The sequence below is a fragment of the Choloepus didactylus genome, chromosome 14, assembly GCF_015220235.1.
Source record: "Choloepus didactylus isolate mChoDid1 chromosome 14, mChoDid1.pri, whole genome shotgun sequence".
In the NCBI taxonomy this organism is placed as follows: Eukaryota; Metazoa; Chordata; class Mammalia; order Pilosa; family Megalonychidae; genus Choloepus; species Choloepus didactylus.
This window is the reverse complement of record NC_051320.1, coordinates 43,971,102-43,991,878: the sequence shown is the minus strand read 5'-3', so window position 1 is coordinate 43,991,878 and position 20,777 is coordinate 43,971,102. Positions and strand designations below refer to the sequence as shown.

Sequence of the window (20,777 nt, the reverse complement as noted above, 5' to 3'; positions counted from 1 at the left end):
CTGAGAAGTTTCTACTGGGGGCCTTCATGTTCATGCTGTTCCTTCTTGCCCTTCTTGACTATCACCTTAGCCTCTAAATGCTCCTCTTCACCCCTATTAACATACTAAAATAGCACAAACAATGGAAGCTAATTCACAGTACAATTTGTCTGTCTTCAGAGAATCTTCCTGAAACTGAGCTGAAATTCAGGTGACCCCTCCTGCTAACAAATAAAAAAAAGTTCTGCATCCTCCCCCAAATTAGGAGATCTTTTGAACTTTCTCAAAGCCTGTCATTTTCAAGTGAAAGCTTAGGCAAATAGTGACCTGGTTGATTTTCTTCCATAATCCCTTGGTGAATCAAGATAAAAAATCATTACTATTTTTCTTTTTTTTAATACTTAGGCAAATTTCCCTAGTAATTTTCCAACTTCTTGAGATGACAACTCAGAACATTTATTTTAGTTCACTCTTTCTAAAAAGTGAAATAATTTAAACTTGTGGATTTATCCACTAAGTTTGGTTTAACTACTTCTCATAAAATGTGATACTTTAGTGATTATTCTATAAATAACTTGTATGTATATATTTTATTCTGTTTATGCTCTTTATCCAGTACAGGCCTCTATTTAATTTCTAATTGGATATTTTTGTCAGAAACTTGTTAATGATTTTCACTTTCAATTCATAATGGTCAAAAAGGTAGCTCAACTAAATTTTATATCTGAATGGTATTTACTTTGGGGAAAAATATGGGCAATTTCTGTATATGGGCTTTTATAAAATATATTCTTTGATGTTTTGGTTCAAAATTAAATATAGATTCATTAATTCAACTTTGATAATTAAAGAATTTGACTTCTCTCTGGCTTTTCTTTGAATGACTGGTATTTAAAATCTTCAAGTTCTGTGTCTGCGCGCTGGTCCTACACTCTTAAACATAAGGAGAAAATTATTTTTCCAGTTGCATTTTGTTTCTTTGTAGAAATATGTGACATATTCATCTTCTATTGTCTTATTTTATGCTTTCATTATTTTCCTTGTTTCTTTGCTGCTTTTTTTAAAGCTGTTTTTACCATAATAAAAATTATGTACTTGTCTGGCTTTATGTTTATTCTGTTGTTTATACATCTTTGCTGTTGCTATTGTCTCTCATTTCGTATGGTGGAAATTAGACAGCTGTGATATTTATTGCGTCCTACTATAAGTCCTATGGATTGTTTTCTTTCTGTAATTATTTGAAAGGAATACAAATGCTTTTATTTGCACTTGTGGTCACATTTATGAGTATGAGATTTCTCTACTTCTCAGTGTTGTTAATGAAGCTATTTCAACCTTTCCCTAGCAGTGAAGAAGAAAACGACTTGTTTCTTCCTTTACCTTTTCTTTTAGTACTCCCAAGTACAAAAAACTTTAATCTGAATTTATACTCCACATTTACTAACAAATAATATCTATTTTTCATTGTATCTTAATTTTCATGAAATCTTTATTTTCATTTTATTATATGCTATTAAAAAAGATTTCTGGGACTTCCATGTTCAGCTCTGACATATAAAGATACTGCAAGTCATCACTCATGCTTACAACAACAACAAAACAACAAAAGGCTGAACTGAAAAATGTCATAAATTGAGGAGAGATACGTGAATCCACAGAATCACGATTGTTACCACTTAACAGGTAGAAAAAGTGCTGGAGCCATAAACTGGTAAGAACACAAGGATGGTAGCTTTGATAACTTGCTAGAGGTTGAGTATGGAGAGGTGTGAGGCTGAGAAAATCAAGAAGGGCACAATCTCAGAAGGCCCAACATATTTTTGTGTGTTTTATATTCAGGAACTTCACCAGGTTCTCACAGTGAAGAGCCAATAAAACACCTTCCTATTTCTGGCAGGAAGAAAAGGAGAGTAACCAATTTGAAGTACTCCCACATAATTCTCAATAGCAGAGAACTACTCTGGAGAAAAGACATTACCTGTACCTTATCCAAACTGGAAGAAGGGAAATTACCAAACTGCAGCTCCTTCTAGTCCTGTCTCACCTAATGGGGAAAGGGGCTTAGAAACACTTGTGAAGGGCACATAACAAGGATACAAGTCCATTAAAAGACTAGAATTTAGTATCAGATTATAGTGCATTTTCCCTCTCCCACACCTTACCACTACATCAACAGAGAGTGCAGCTTCAAGAGCTTCAAGGTGCATACTCTGTTTTAAAAGGAGTTCTTAGGGAAAACCAGACAATAGGGGACACAAAAGTTAGGACTCTATAGGAAACTGTAGAGATGGTAATTAGAAAAGAATCAAAAGGAAATGATAGAAACCCAAAATACTCTAACAAAAATAAATTCTTTGATATACTTATCAGCAGACTTGAGTCATCTGAGGAAAGAACTATTGAGCTTAAAGATAGGTCAGTAGAAACTCCATAAACTGAAATTCAGAGAAAAAAAGAATTAAAAATAATGTGGGACAATTGCAAAAAGTATAACTACATGTAATTGGAATACCAGAAGGAGAAGAAAAAGATGTGGAAGCAAAAGAAGCATTTGAAGATTGGCTGAGAAACTTAAAAATTAATAACAGTTACCAAACCAAAAGATCCAGGAAGCTCACAGAAACCACACAGGATAAAACCAATAAATCAACACCTAGGCATATAATATTCAAACTGAAGAAACCCAAAGACAAAGAGAATATATTGAAAGAAGCTAGAGGTGGGGAAGTTGGTAGTGGTGGGGGCACCTTACCTATAATGTAACAAAGATTAGAATTACATTGGACTTCTTATTGAAAATTCCATAAGAATGAAGAGAATGAAGTGAAATATATAAAGTTTTGAAAGAAAAAATTCCCAACTGGAATTCTCTGCTCAACAAAATTGTTTTTCAAACATGAGGAAAAAATGAAAAGTTTCTTGGAAAAACAAAAGCTGAGAGAATTTATCACTAGCAGACCTAATCTGTAAGAAGGGATAGAAGTAGTTATTCAGGGAGAAGGAAAATGATATAGGTCAAAACTGAGATGTTCATGAAGAAAGGAAGAGCATTAACGAAGGAATAAATGAAAATAAAATAAAATATTTATTTTTTTATTCTTCACTGATGTAATAGATAACTGTTCATTCAAAGTAATTATAATACCAATGTATTGGGTGATTATAGAACGTGGAAAAGTGAAATGAATGGCAGCAATACTATAAGGGATGGGTAGGAGGAATTGGGAATACTCTATTACAGGGACCTGCATTACCAATGAAGTAGTTTCTTAGTGTTATTTGAAAGTGGGCTTAGATTGTAATTGTATATTGCATGCTGTAGGGTAACCATTAAAAATTTTGCCTAAAGACTGCAATCAATATTCTAATAGAGGTAAGAAAATGAAATCATATGCACAATTAAAACCAAAGGAAGGAAAAAGAGAAAGAAAAACAAATAAACAAAGAACAAGTGAAACATTGAAAACAGTAACAAACATGGTAGATAATAACCTAAGTGTATCAACAATCACTTTCATTATGAATGTTCTAAATATACTAATTAAAAGGTAGAGATTATTAGAGTGGATTAAAAAGAAAAACAAGATCCAAATACATATTGTCTATATGAAACCCATTTTACACATAAAGACTCTGATAGTTAAAGGGATGGTAGAAGATGTGCCATGCTATTACTAATCAAAATAAAGCTGAGGGAAGAACCTAAGATGGCGGCTAGGTGAGACAGGGCAAAAAAACACCTCCATGAAAAATACTAGATAAAAACCAGAAGGTGACCCAGAATACCAGTTTCAGCGATGCACCAGCTGGACAAGGTCTGCTAGAACCACAGGGACCGTGCATTTAGTGAAACCAGGAGTCTGCATTCTGAAACAAGTGAGTAAGCTGGCTGAAAGTCCCACAGCTGTGCTGCAGTGTGGGGAAGCCGGGGGTTGGCATTTGGAGACGGACTGGTTCTTTAAAAAAAAAAAAAGGGGGGGGAACCCAGTAGCGGCTACAGTTGCCATAGTGGGAACTGCGCAGTGAAGCATGGCAGGAGCGGGCTGAGCCAACCTCTCGGTGTCTGGCGTGGAGGATAGCCCACTGCAGATTCCCTCAGGGCCAGGGGAGCAGAGGGGAGAGCCAAAAGAAGAAAGAAACCCCGCTGCTTGCAGCTGGCTCCCTGGCGGGCTGGAGACACTCCTGCCCGGGGCCATGCCCACAGCCCAGAGCCCCGCCAGTTGTCCTGGAGCTGGGAAGGAGGAACTGTGTGAAAAGGGGGGGAGCTGAGATGCCCCATTCAGCCATCTTTGCATCAGGCTGACAGCGCTCCTGCATGGCCTGGCGGCCCGGGGCTTCCCTTGAGGAATGATGCACACTTGTGACATAGCACAGCCTTTCCTCAGCAGAGGTCCTGGAAGATCACAGCTGAGAAGGGGGGGCCCACTTGGAAAACCCAGGGACGCTATGTCAATCCTGGTGGTTTGTGGGTCAGCAACAGAGAAAATCTGGGGCAAAACTGAAATGAAGGCTTATACTCTTGCAACAGCCTTGAATCTCCGGGAACACCTGGGAGGTTTGAATATTAAAGCTGCCCTTCTCCCTAACCACCCAGACACACGCCCCACATTCAGGGCGGACAGCTCCAACAACACACCCAAACTGAGTTCACCAACTGAACCTCACAAGAATCATTTTCCCACACACCACAAAGACAAAGTTGAGGAGAACTGACTTGAGGGGTATAGGTGATTCGCAGATGCCATCTGCTGGTTAGTTAGAGAAAGTGTATGCCACCAACTTGTATTTCTGAAAAATTAGATTGGTATTTTTTTTACAACTTGAAAGAACCCTATCAAGCAAAGCAAATGCCAAGAGGCCAAAAACAACAGAAAATCTTAATGCATATGATAAAACCAGACTATATGGAGAACCCAATCCCAAACACCCAAATCAAAATATCAGAAGAGTACTTGGCACAATTAATCAAAGAACTACAATTGAGGAATGAAAACATGGCACAGGATATAAAGGACATGAAGAAGAGCATGGCACAGGATATAAGGGACATAAAGAAGACCCTAGAAGAGCATAAAGAAGAAATTGCAAGAATAAATTAAAAAATAGAAGATCTTATGGAAATAATAGAAACTGTTGGCCAAATTAAAAAGACTCTGGGTACTCATAGTACAAGATTAGAGAAAGTTAAACAATGACTCAGTGCCCTAGAAGTCCACAGAACAGAAAATGAAAGAACAAAAGAAAGAATGGAGAAAAAAATCGAAAAAATCAAAACGGATCTCAGGGATATGATAGATAAAATAAAACATCCAAATTAAGACTCATTGGTATCCCAGAAGGGGAAGAAAAGGGTAAAGGTCTAGAAAGAATATTCAAAGAAATTGTTGGGGAAAACTTCCCCAACCTTCTACACAATATAAATACACAAAGCATAAATGCCCGGCGAACTCCAAATAGAATAAATCCAAATAAACCCATTCTGAGACATATTCTGATCAGACTGTCAAATACTGAAGAGAAGGAGCAAGTTCTGAAAGCAGCAAGAGAAAAGCAATTCACAGCATACAAAGGAAGCAACATAAGACTGAGTTGTGACTACTCAGCAGCCACCAAGAAGGCGAGAAGGCAGTGGCATAACATATTTAAAATTCTGAGAGAGAAAAATTTCCAACCGGGAATACTTTATCCAGCAAAGCTCTCCTTCATATTTGAGGGAGAGCTTAAATTTTTCACAGACAAGCAAATGCTGAGAGAGTTTGCCAATAAAAGACCTGCCCTACTTCAGATACTAAAGGGAGCCCTACCCACAGAGAAACAAAGAAAGGAGAAAGAGATATAGAGAATTTTAAGAGACATATATACAACCTTACATCCCAAATCACTAGGACACTCATTTTTTTCTAGTGATCACGGATCTTTCTCCAGAATGGACCATATGCTGGGACATAAAACAAGCCTCAAGAAATTAAAAAAAAAAAAAAAAAAAAAAAAAACAATTGAATATATTCAAAGCAAATTCTCTGACCACAATGGAATACAAATAGAAGTCAATAATCTTTGAATTGTAACTCCACTATTTACTTCCTACATGATATAAAATACACAAACTCTAATGATAAATCAGTGGTTTTGAACTCAATGTAAAATATGTAATTTTTGACAAGAACTATATGAAGGTGGGGGAATGGAGGAGTATAGGAACATAGTTTATGTGTCCTATTGAAGTTAAGTTGGTATCAAAGAAAAACAAGATTGTTATGGATTTAAGAGGTTAATTTTAAGCCCCACAATAAACACAAAGAAATTAATAGAGAATATGATCATAGAGATGAAAAGTAGAGTTTGGGTTAAGAGAAATGGGGGAAGGGACATTGGGGAGTTAAGAAAGGAGTGTAGGGTTGCTGTTTGAGGTGAAGGAATATTTCTAGTAATGGATGGTGGGAAGGAGATAGTGTTACAACATTCTAAATGTGATTAATCCCACTAATGGAATGCTAGGGAGGGGGTGGAATGGGAAGATTTAGGCTGTATGTATGTTTCCACAATTGAGAAAAAAAAAAAGACAGTCTAAATCGATGACAATTGAATGCAAAGGATGACCGTGGATGTGATCTGAGGATGGAGGACAGGAGGCTCAGAGGGACACAGTTGAGACATAAGGAAAAAAAAGGGGGGGGGGGGATATAGAATGTAAGCTTTGTATCAATGTTGAATCTCTTGTACTTCTTAGCTGTGCTTAATGAGATATCATAAAAGAATGTTCTTGTTCATGGGAATTGTATATGTGAATTATGGTGTTTGTTCAAGGATGTGTGCAGCTAGCTCTCATATGTTCAGAAGACAGAGCAATAGATGATGGATGATAGGGAGGGAGGGAAAGAAATAGTGGTGTGACAGCATGTTAAAGTTGATGGATTGGAGTATCGGGGAAGGGGAGTCAGGGTATGCTGGAGTTCTGTGTTTGGGGTTTGTATTGTTTTTGCAACTGTTCCTATAACTTTGAATTTATTTCATAATAAAATTTTAAAAAAATAAAATTAAATAAATAAAGCTGAAGTAGCTGTATTAATTCCAGACAAAGCAGACTTCAGAGCACAATTTCCAGAATTGCATTATCTAATGATAAAGTGGTAATTTTTCCAAGAAGATATGAGTCCTACATGTGTATGCACCTAACAAAGGTGTCAAATTATGTGAAACAAAAACTTTAGGACTGAAAGAGAAATAGAAAAATCCATTATTACAATCAGAAATGTCAACACACCCCTGTCAGTAATTCATAGATCAATCAGGCATTAATTCAGTGAACACATAGTTGACTTGAACATCACTAGCCATCAAAGTGACCTAATTAAAATTTAAGAAGACTTCATTCCACAATAGCAGGACACAGATTTCTTCTCAAGCACAAATGGAACATTAACCATGATAGATTATATTTTTAGAGATCAAGCATCAACAAATTTAAAAGATTAGAAATCATAGAGAGTATTTCTCAGACCAAAATGGAATTAAATAGAAATCAGTAACAGAAAGATAGCTGGAAATTCCCCAATATTGGAGATATTTGTGGGAGATAAACCCACAATTATAATTGATATACATCATAGAAGTCTGAGTGAACTTTGAAATATGTTTATCTAAATGAAAATGAAAATACAACTTGAAATTTGTGGAATGCAGCAAAACTTGTGCTTGGAGAGAAATTTAAAGCATTAAATGCATATATTAGGAAAGAAGAAAGATGTATAATCAATAACTTGAGCTTTCACCCTGATAACTAGAAAAAAGAAAGTAATTTAAGCCTAAAGCAAGATGAAGAAAAGGTATAATAAAAATTAGAGCAGAAATCAATGAAATTGAAAACAGGAAAACAACAGAGAAAATCAACCAAACTAAAAGCTGATGTTTGAAAAAAATTAACAAAATTAATAAACCTGAGGCAGGGGGAGAGAAAGACAAGAAAAAATCAGCAATATCAGAAATGAAAGTGAGGTTTTAACAACTGGTCTCGTGGGCATTAAAGGGATAATAAAGGAATACTATGAACAACTCTATACCTACAACTTTGATAATTTAGATAAAATGGACCGATACCTTGAAAGACAAAAACTACCAAAACTTACTAATGGAGAAATAAATAACTTGAATAGATTTATAACTATTGAAGAAAATGAATCAATAATTACTAACCTTCTAAAAAAAAGTCAGCAGGCCCATATTTTTTCACCAATGGAAACTACAACTATTTAAAAACAAAATTACACTAATTCTATAAAATTTATTCCAGAAAATAGAAGCAGAAGGGATAATTCTTATCTTAATCTATGAGGCCAGCATTACCCTAATACAAAAACCAGATAAAGACATTACAAGAAAAGAAAAATGCCAAGCACTCACTTTTATTTCTGATATTGGTAATTTTTTCTTCTCTCTCTCTCTCTGTCTCTCTGTCTCTCTCTCTCATATAGATGCAAAAATCCTCAACAAAATATTAGCAAATAGAATTCAACAATGGATAAAATGAATTATATATCACAACAACTGAGATATAGTCCAGGTATGAGGTTCTGGTTCAACATTCAAAAAAATCAATTTAATCTACCATATTGACAGAATAAAGTAGGAAATCCATATGATCATATCAAATGATGCAGACAAAGCATTTGATAAAATCCAGCACCTATTCATTCTAAAAAACAAACAAACAAACAAACCTCAGCAAACTAGGAATAGAAGGGAAATTCTTCACATTGATAAAGAACATCCACAAAAACCCTACAGCTAACATCTTATTTAGTCGTGAGAAACAATGCTTTCTCCCTAAGGTCAAGAAAAAGGTAAGGATGTACCCTCTCACTACTTCTGTTCACCATCATATGGGCAGTCTCAGCTAGTTCAATTAAGACAAGAATTTTTCTCAGAAGTTTAACATATCCCTCTGAACAATCATATAATGAAGGTCATTTTTATACATATCAAAGCTGAAACCTGATGTTTTTTATATACAAGCACAAAATATTGTCGAACAGATTTAATGTAAAGGGAATTTTCCTGGAATGTAAGTACTTTGTATGTTAATGGAAAATTAAATGTTTCATAGTTCAGAAATTTGCCAAGAATGTTTGCCATTTGGGGAAATCATGTCCTATGGCATTGAATAATGAGTAAAATATACCATGCATGACCCTGCATTTGTAGCTGTTGCACTCATGATGATTCTATGTAGTGGTGCAAGCATCTGGGTTTTTTTTGTATGTTCATAATATACCACTAGCTGAGGAAATACATATTCAAATACGTACTACATTATTATAAATGACTTTCCATTCATTTCTCCAAAAATTGATATTTTATCAATTTTTAAAAATACGTATGGTAGGAAACATTTTCTAAGTTTCATTTAAGGTGACTTAAGGTAGGATTTACAAAAATATTTTTATTATAAAAAGAGAGATGGGTATTTGGTCTGATATGGTTGAGAACCAGTGAATTTGATGGTAGGATAAGGAACTCTGCAAATTGTAAACCTCGCAAAATTATGAACCTAGAAGTATGACTGCTAGCTTAGTGCATCTTCTTTGTATGAGTTTTTTGTTCTGTTTTGTTTTGTTTTACATTTGTGAAATTACGAATTCTTGAAACAACCATATGAGATACTGGTTATTATCCCTGTTTCACAAAAGAGCAACTGAAGCTTAGCTGTTAGCTGTTTTATAAAAGAACGAACTGGAGCTTAGCTGTTACTTGCTGATTTTGTACAGCTTATAAGTGTGGTGCCTGAAACAAGGATGAAACCCAGGTCTCTGACCCCAAAGCCCAGGCTCCTCTCTATCAGGGATAACCACTTGGAAAAGGGACAAACATGCTTGTAATTCTGTTAGAGATTGTATCAAGCAGACACAATCTGGCCCGAAATTACTTCAACTACTTTGCCTTCATTTTGTATAGGATTGTTTTTTTCTTTGCTACAAATGCATGTACATGCAAGCCCTTCAGAGTCAGAGAAGAGCTTATAGTACTGCTTGTCAGGCTTTTTACTTTCATATTTGGTTAATGTATTAATTAACTTATATTTTTAAAACTTATTGTTAATATTTGAGGATACTAGACAATTATTAGCTTATTTTTAAAAATCAAAGACAGTTTTAAAACACCAAAACTGCCAAATAGATAAAATATTATTCTTACATATTTTGTTAAATAATTTAGTGTAGCTAAGGCATTGTACTTATAATACCATAAAGTTCAATATAGCTAATTGATACTGTAATTCAGAGAATTATTTTATGTTTAGTAAGTTTTTTGATTATAATAAAAAATAAAGAAGTGTACAACAGAGAAAACATGACATTTTACTACTTATGAAACTTTATTTTGGGGCATTATAATTTTAGTATTCAGAATTATTGAAAACACAATAGGGCTTTTTCATCATTTCATTCTAATTTGTTATTTTAATGAAGATTTTTTCCAAAGATGTAGGCCCAAGTTGTATTTATTTGGCCAAAATTATTAAAGGGCTCAGTTTAACCCGTTTTAGTTTTGCATTTGATTTAAATAGCTTCATAGCACATTTTGACAATTGCTGAACACCTGATTATGAAAATTCTATCCCATGTCATAAATAAATTTGCACAAATGCAGTGCAAACTAAAAGTGGGAACTTCAAAAATACATTTTTATCGTCCATTTGGATATTCAAACCAATTATTTTATATCCTGAAATGACATTTTAAAAAATTACCTAGCTACACAGTCATGTTTGATATAATGGGTAAATCTACTTTGTAGTCTAAAGTAACTTTCTTTAACTTGGTACATGTCTATATAACTTCTAATGACTATCCATCTATTTCATTACAGAGCAGTTATTCCTGGAATCTAAAACATCTATTTTCATCTATTTTGAGTAGTGTCTCATTTTACAGTATTTTGGGTAATAGGCAAAATTATATATCCTAAGTATAGCATTCTAATGCATGACATTCATAGGCATGTGTTTATATGCAGGCCTGCTGCCTAATAATATAATAGCTACCATATGTTAATTGCTTTCTATGGGTCATGCACTATGCTAAAGATTTTGTGTACATGATTTCATTCAGCATTCACAACAATAACGCAGACTTGGTATTAGCATCCAAATTTCAGAGTACTTACCTAAGATTTAATATCTAATTAGTGATTGAATCAGAATCTGGCATCTGTTTTATCTCTTATTCATGTCTTTGCTACATATATATGTATATACATACATACACATACACATACATACAAACACATACATATATAATAGACATTCATTCTCATGGCAGTTTTGTTCTACATAGTCACCACAAATACTGAATTAGCAGATACTGAACTGTTGTTGCCAGGGGAAATGCAGGGTTAGGTTCCGGCGAGCCTCTGGTCACAATATTTTCATCAATTCATCAATACATAATCTTGTTTTATGTATATTTTTGTTTAAAAACACTTTACTTAATGCATATTGTTGATTCATAAGCATTGAACTCAATGCCAACAGCACTACAACTCATGCCTGAAAGTAGCTTATCCAACACACACATTTTCTCCGTAAGGCATATCACAGTCTTTTTGTGCTTAGGAACACTGAGCAGCACTTCAGCACTGGCTTGGGGGCCATTTGAAACAGAGGAAACAACAACAAAAAGCACAAAAATGCAAAAATTGTGGCAGTAAATATACTGCAAAAGGAACACTTGTTTAAAAAGTATGAGAGCTGAAAGAACAAGGCAGAGCATCCCCCTATTCAACTTCAGCTGGGAAACTGCACTTTGGGTGACTCACATTTTTCTCCATTCTGCACATGTCGTAAATGACTACAAAAGTACTGAGTATTGATTTTGGGAGTAAAATAATTTTTGTGAGTTAACAAATTCCCAAGTATGGAATTAAAGAATCTATAAATAAGATCAACTGTACTTGTTATGTATATGAATATATATATATACACACAGCTGATCATTATTTGCAGATTTTCAGATATATATTTATATATTTATATCCCTTATCCCCCATGTATATGATTTGACTACCATAGGTACAAAATAAATAAGCAATAAAGTGTTGTAAAAGCCTATAAGGAGTAATTGCCAGTTTCTTTTAACTCTAGGAAAAGTAAAGACCTTGCAGAGAAAGGGAAAAGCCTGGAACTAAACCAGAACATACCCACCTACAATGATATATACTATTTTATTCATTTTCTATTCTAGAAATACATACAATTAAACATTATATTTTATAACATTGTAAAAATTTCTTCTTTACTTTTACCTATCAAATTACCCCAATTTGAAATTTATATAGGAACATACATGGTTCAAATTACTATTTAAAAATTGTTTTTAGATAATTTATATACATAAGTCTTGATGTAATTTATTTCTAATAGATTTGGAGAAATGAAAGTAGAATGAGTTCTAAGATTTATGCTCACATAAAATTCTGAAACACCTATAAAGGTAGATTATTGAAAATTGTCACAAGAAAATGTATTTCCATCCTAGAGTAAAAGTACTTCTTGTTCAGACTAAATTATTGTATTTTTCTTTATTGGCTTGAACTTGACATTTTTTAATTCATACATTTTTAAGTTTCTGTCATATTTCTGAAGTGACATTAAACAATAAGTATTCTAGTCTTTGTAGCCTGAATATGTAAAATTCTATATTTCCATTCAATTGCTACACATAATATAAGCGACTTGAATGAAAGGAAGTAAATATTCATGTTTTGACAGCATAAATATTTATTTTAAATGATGATCGATATCTCAAAATGCTAAACTTTACTCCATTTTCCATAATCATTTTCAAAATATATGAATTACTTATTCACAGCTGTGATATTGGAGTATGCTAAAAGCATTGAAGAATATATAGATTGATATCTTTCAAACAGTAGATCCCAGAGCTTTTTTCCCACAAATATTTTGGCATAATAAAGAAAAATTAGCCTTCATTATATCAATTACTAGAGATTATTTTGGATATTCATATCAAATAATCATTGTCAATTGTATGTACCACCTGGAAAATAGCTCACTTATTTACTAAGAATCATAAAGGCAGTCTTCAGTATATATTCATGGTAATTGAAATACTCGCTACTTGTTGCCACCTTGGTTAACAACTCTGAGTACCTTGTTAGAATTGATGGTGTAATTAAAGCTATGTTATCTAGACTAGCTGCATTGTGCATTCAGTTTCCTTATACTGAAGAGATGACGCAAAGGAACATTTGCAGTATTTAAGTATGTTTCAATATAGTCTCTCTCTTATTAGATCTTTAAGCAAGTTTAGCTGAAAGCTGAATGCTTTTCTGCTCAACTTTACATGTCAAAATAGAAAATTGTCTTGAGAAATTATCAAATTTTGTCCTAAGACAAACTGGTGAAATGACCCACAAATTAAACACCCAGAATTTGTAATGTGGTTCAAGAATAGGTCTTATTAATAGCAATATTTTCTACCTCTTCATTTCCAGTTTTCACTAGTGTTGCTAATTAGGTTGCAAACTTTCATAATAACTATTTAGATTTTTTTACCTTTAAATTTCAGTTCCTTGACACAAAACCATTGTCCTCCTGCATTAGAATTTTCTTTTCCTTGGCTGATTGTCTTGCCTTCAGTCATCAAAATTTCATTTTTGTCAGCATTCAGAATGAAGGCAGGTATATCATTTCTACTGTAAATTTTTCATCTGATATCAGTTACAGATAAAATCTAACACATGAACAACTTACTCCGAGGATTTGATTTACTATCTGAAGAAAGGAGTAATCCCTTAAGAGAAAATAAAGTGTGGCCATTTCTAATGTAATTTAACATAGAAACAGAACTGAATTTGCTGGGAAAGTATGTGTGAACCTCTCAAAGATGTGCAAATTTTCAATATTTGACCTCAAGTATCATATAGGATCCTTCAAAAATTTTGCAATTTTGTCAGAAAAATTAATTTAAAATTTAGTAATTAACCAGGTGATTTGGAAAAATATCATGATAAATAAATATTTTCTTCCCTCATAATTTTATTATTTGTATTTCCTGAAAGAAAATGTAATAATTACATTACTCAATTAATACTCACCCCATCCACAATCCTCATCAAAACAGATATTGTCTGTATTAAAAGGATGGGGGATAGAATGGGAGTAAAATTTAATTCATCATTATAACAATTAAGTTGATTATTTCTTTTTCCAAAAACTTTTGAGTATTTGAGTATTGAGTATTTTTAAATCCCATACTTCATTTATCTTTATAGAGGAGCTTATCTCATGCCCCGACAGGAATCCTTGTTTTGCTGTTAATTAGGTGTGGGTGAAATTGGGGGTGGGGGGATGGATCACTCCTCTATGGTAACTAAAATCTAGAATGTGAATTTCTTGTAAATGTGAAATTTACAAAATTTTCTGTTTGTGTTTGGAAAAAATTATTTTTGGAAAATGATTTATATTTTACCAAATCACATTTATAAGTTATTTTCATATTGATTTTTAATGTGCTCTAATAATAAAAAAGGGAAGAACATGATTGTAAAATTTTGATGTGGCAATAAAATGATTATCTCCTCCTAGTCTATCATCATAATATAGCTGAAATATAATATGATTCCAGTACAACTTCTCCATAACAAGCAGTACAGAAACTCATATACTTAAAAGTATATGGGTTAAGTTTTGCTCTGCAATGAAACTAATTTTCTGCTAAGTTGTAAATGGACTTCACAATCTAGAAAACATAAAAATTAATTTAAATTATGTAACATTAGCTTCAGAACTCTCATAAGTGTATGCCTTCAGAACTCATTCATGATACAAAATACCTTGCTAAAACATACTTCTATGTGTTTAGTAAAGTTCCTAATGTATGAGTAATTTCTTGGTTTTAAAATTATTTGCTGTCAGGCTCTGGGTACTCTTTCAAGGGTATCTCTTTTTTTTCTCTCATTTTTTCTTCATTTTTATTGAGATATATTCACATACCATGCAGTCATACAAAACAAAGCGTACATTCAGTTGTTCACAGTACCATTATATAGTTGTGCATTCATCATCAAAATTAATTTTTGAACATTTTCATTACCACACACACAAAAATAATAAGAATAAAAATTAAATTAAAGTGAAAACAATTAAAGTAAAAAGAATACTGGATGCTTTCTTTTTTCTTTTTCTTTTTCTGCCCCCATTTTTCTACTCATCCATCCACACACTGGAAAAAGGGGAGTGTGGTCCATATGGCTTTCCCAATCACATTGTCACCCCTCATAAGCTACATTTTTATACAATCAAGATTCATGGGTCCCGGGTTGTAGTTTGATAATTTCAGGTATTTACTGCTATCTATTCCAATTCATTAGAACCTAAAAAGGGTTGTCTATATTGTGTGTAAGAGTGCCCAGCAGAGTGACCTCTCAGCTCCTTTTGGAATCTGTATTAGTTAGGGTTCTCCTTGGAAACAGAATCAATGAGAGATGTCTCTGATTATCAAATTGTAAAAGTGACTCACGCAACTGCGGGAGCGCACGAGTCCAAATTCTGCAGAGCCGTCAACAAGCTGTGAACTCCAAGGAAGACGTCCGACGAACTCCTCGGGAAACGAACCGACAACTTTGACGAACTCCTCAGGAAACGAACCGGCAACTTCGACAAGCTCCCCAGGAAATGCATCACTGAGCAGCCGAAGAAGAAGTGAAGGTTCTCTAACCATCCGGCTTATAAGCCTCCAACTGATCACCCGGACCAAATCCAGCCAATTGCATTCTCTCACTGTGGACGCACGCCCCTTGATGAGTCATCAGTCAGCTGCAGTCAATTGACTGATGATCCGACAAACCAGCCCGTTGGTTTATTAACCAGCCTCAAATAGCCTCACAGCAATCGTCAGGCCAGTGCCCGCTTGACCAGACAGCTAGGCCACCTAGCCAAGTTGACACATGAACCCAACCATCACAGAATCTCTCTGCCACTGAAGCTTATTTCATTTCCTTTCACATCCCCCTTTTGGTCAAGAAGATGTTCTCCATCCCACGATGCCAGGTCTAGATTCCAACCTGGGAGTCATATTCCATGTTGCCAGGGAGATTTACTCCCCTGGGTGTCTGATCCCATGTAGCGGGGAGGGCAGTGATTTCACCTTTCAAGTGGGCTTAGCTAGAGAGAGAGGGCCACATCTGAGCAGCAAAGAGGCATTAGGGAGGAGGCTCTTAGGCACAGGGGTACTTCTTTTAACATAATATTATTGCCCTGATTATTTTCTTAAGTTGTGTGTATTTTATTTATAAATGGAAAGTTGTTCTCATAAGATCTCATGATGTCAAAATCAAGGATCTTAATTTTACAGTTATTTTTATTTTTGTAGCAATTATAATGGAATTGTCAAAGAGACTGGTAATCTAGCAGCATAATTAGCCCAGTCAGTAAGCTTGTGTTTTCGTTTTCTTCATCCCATTCTAAATTTCATTTTCTATTCATCCTAAATAAAATAAATTTAGTTTACTGATTAATGAGCTCAGCTAGCTGCCTGCATCCAATTTTCTCCGATTTCTCCATCATGAGTACATTTATGTCTTGAATTTATATTTGAATGTCACTCTTTCCAGAAGTTCCTTTTTTAAAAAATCTCATTTCTGTTTTGGCCATGGCAGAGCTAATTATCTATCCTTTGGCAATAGCTTTAAAAATCTTAAGCAGTTGTTATATCAAACATGGAAACTAAGTTCTCTATTTTCTTACATTAGGTATTTTTCTGATTAAATAAAAGAATGTGCAAGTATAGTGTGTTTCAACAGTAGTGATTAAAACTTATTCATATTAAAAGATTCATATAGAAAAGTTAAGTCACTGGCAGTCTTAGCTAAATAAATCTATCAAAACAAGAAAAAAACAATCTATTGGTAGGACTTACCTCAGTATTTTTAAGTGATGTCTATTTTATGCAGGCATATCCAAAATCATACTATTTGAACCCTAGTAATTTTATTTATTTTTATTCTCTTCATCATTCATAATTATATGTTATAAGAAAACATTTCTTCCAAAAATTATATAACAAAGAGACTGCTTGGGTCACCTATAATGGAAACACCATGAATTTATCACAAACCATAATTATATCCTAAGTATTATTGGGGAATGGGGAGGAGCAGAGATACCAAAAGTGGCCTCGTTTTTACATTTGTGATCAGTTAGGTTTTAATGGACCAATAGAGACAAAGAGAAGAGAGTGCAGAGAGCAATGCTGGTATATATACACCCACAACCACACACATACACACACACACAATATGTGTGTGTGTATAATGTATACCAACATAAATATGTCACAAAATGTTCAATCTGACAAAACTAGTTCAGAAGTCAAAAAATTTCTTACATTTATGGAATCTAATTAGGACAGCACTAATCTTAATTTAGAATTATGCATTTATATCCAATTTTACTGACTCTAAATTAGAGTTGCTTTCTGTTTGTTTTTCCCTAAATATTATTGTTTAGTATTATCCATCTGTGTATGAGGGATTAAAAAATGACATAATCAGACCTAAGCACTGTCTTACCATGTTTCATACTGACAACAGGTATCTTATTCTTTTACTTTTGTTTCTGCTCCATTTTTATAGTCTAGAATATAATTATTTATTAAAAATGTAGGACTTTATTACAACTTCTCACCAGTGTTTTTACCTTCATTTATTATTGTAAACAAAATGGAAAAAAATATTTATTGATATCTTCCTTTCAAACTGACACTTTAGACATTTTTACAATGATGTTATTAGACCTTCCAGAGAAGTGTACCCCATTTGTTTACTCTTATCGTGAAAAGCCTTCAAGTATGATGTAATTGAAGGCACAGCAAATGTAATAAGGCCTTTTTTTTTCTTAACACAACTGCTCTGCAAATTACCTGCCGCCATGACAATCTAGCGAAGGCTTTCCCAGAAGAAACAACTTTAATGTGACAGAATAAGCTTACAGGATTTGCAATTGCATGTACTGATTCATTCCTAGATCAGAGTTGTACCATCCAAAACCATTTCTGATATGAGTTCTCACCGATATTCTCTATGAGCAACACTTACTAAAATATGCCAGGCAAAGAATGACTACTGGTTGTCATTTTATTTCTTTCTTATAAGTGTTGAATGAAGAGAAGCTGTATGAGGGCAGGACCCAGGTCTGTCTTGTAATTAGCACTGTGCCCAGTTAGAGTAGGTACACATGTGTTCAATATATACCTCCTAAAGGTAGGACTGGACACCACATTAAGAAAGATGATAGTCAAGTTAGGATTCCTTGGTTGTAATCATCTTTGTCAATATTTTCCATTTTCTCATTATTCTCTTTCAATTTACACTTACATATATTTTAGCTTCTTTATTACATATTCTGAATTACAAAAGTTGGTTGGTGCTGTGAATCAATCCTGTATCAATCCCAGTTTTTAAAAATTTACTTGACGTATCTGTTCAATTAAAGGTAATAGACTGAACTTACAGCAGATGTTCAGGATTTTGTTCTATCAGAAAGATGTACAGTGTTTGAATCATATGATCCTAAAAACCTCACTAGTCTTGACACTGAAGCTCTATTTATCAGTAGGCATGTGTGCCATAGCAAGTTTGCCCAATTAAAATTTGCACAGCCAAGGTACTGCTTCTACCTACTTATGTTGGCTGGCTTTGCCTGATGGACAGTAACCAGTCTTGGAAAGGAGAAGATAAATTTGCCATAAGTCTCCAATTAACACCATCATTATTTTCAAGGATAGACATCATAACTTTCCCCCCAAGAGAAAATGCATTTTATTTTCTCTCTCATGTTAATTTATTCCATATATGTGTGACAGAAAGATACAAAGGCAATGCTATGCAGCATACAATATTTTATGGCAGGCCAAGGAGTAAATATTCATAAGAGGAATTTCTGGCAGAAACTCATAATAATTATTCCAAAGTTCTGCAGATGTTGTTTTCCAGATGGTATACTTGAAAATTATGAAATATTTATATAAAATATGTTATATACATGTGATCTTTGACATTTCAACTCTTGTTATAATAAAAGGAGGTTATATTGAAAGACGAAAGTTAAGAATAAACAGAACTTTCTTTTTAAATGGAAATCACTGGAAAATTATTGAAAAGATTGAAAATGCTCGGTGAGCACATTTTGTCATTCTGTTTGACTTTGTATGAAACACTTTCTGCATTTTGATGCACTTTAGGATTTTGATAAAGATGAACACAGTAAAGTCATTATTTCTTTTTTATATACTGAGAATATTCTTTTAAAATAATTATTTTCTAAATACAATGATAATGAATGCATCTCCAAGAAAAGTTGGAAAATTTAAAAATGTACATAGATACCATTCTTAAAGATTTTAAGTACAAAACCAACCAAAATATAGCTTTCCTGAAAAAATTGATTCCCTAATTTTACATTAGCAATCCCTTATCCTTAAATGTATATATTTTTGCTTTTACATCAGAAATATGAAATGTTTTACAAATTTACATGTCAAACTTGCACAAGGGCCATACCACTCTCTGTATTATTCCAGTTGTAGTATATGTGCTGCCGAAGTGAGCACAAATTATTTTTTTTCTCTTCCTAGAATAGGCAAAATATATGTTGTATATTACATATGTGGATCACTCCAATACCTATTGATAAAACTAATGGAACTTTTAAAAATTATTTTGAAATGCCTTCAAACTTACAGGACAGTCACAAAAAAAAAAATACAAATCCCATGCAGAGAACACCAACTCCCTTTCACCCCAGATACCCAGATTCACCAGTTTTAACATTTTGCCACAATTTACCATATATCCATAAATATATCAATACATCTATCTGTCATTATATATATATATAAATATGTATATATTCATCAGTATATCAATCTGTCAATCCATTTTCTGAACACTTGAGTAGGTTATATACATCATACTCCTTGAACAATTAATACTGCCACCTACATTTCCTAAGAACAAGTATATGCATTTCAGTAAACAACTTAAAAGCAGTTATCAAGTTCAAGAAATTTACCATTGAGCTTACTGTCTATTTTTTTTTTCTTATGTCACAAGACTGTCCTTTTTCGTTTTTTCTCCACCCTAGATAGATTCCATTCAGGATCACATATTGCATTTAATTGTTGCTGCACCTTTAGTTGCTCATTCTTTTCTTTTTTCAATTGTGGGAATAAACATATTCAACATAAACTTTCCCATCTCAACCATTCCCCAGTTTATCATTCAGTGGAATTACTCCTGTTTACAATGTTGCAATAGCCTCACTGCATTCCATTCCTAAAGTTTTCCCAGCTCCCAGAACAGAGCCCTACACTCATTATGCATTAACTCTCCACTCCCCCTACCTCCTACCCCTGGCAACCTGTACTCTAATTTCTGTCTCTATAAACTTGCATGTTCTCCAATATTTTCTTTGTTACCATGGAGCTTAAATTTAATATCCTAAATCTATAAAACTTATTTGCTTAAATACAAAACTTAATTTCAGTGGATACACAAACTATGTTCCTATATACCTCTGTCTCTCTACCTTTAGGTGGTAGTTCTGGTTGCAAATTGCATGTTTATACATTATGAGTCTTCTCCAGACAATAGGTATTATAATTTATTTACTAAAATATTTTAATTGCCAAATTTTTAAATGGCAAAATTATATTGTAGGAACAATAGTTTCTTGGCACTATCAGTCTCTAGATTCCTCCTGAGCTCACTATAGCACACAT

At 33.7% G+C, this 20,777-nt stretch overlaps 1 non-coding gene across 1 annotated transcript; it reads right to left on the bottom strand.

The window, feature by feature from the left end:
• Positions 1-19,503: 19,503 nt before the first annotated feature.
• Positions 19,504-19,607, bottom strand: LOC119509711. Its single transcript, XR_005211771.1, has one exon. It is a non-coding gene; the product is annotated as a U6 spliceosomal RNA (small nuclear RNA).
• Positions 19,608-20,777: the final 1,170 nt, after the last annotated feature.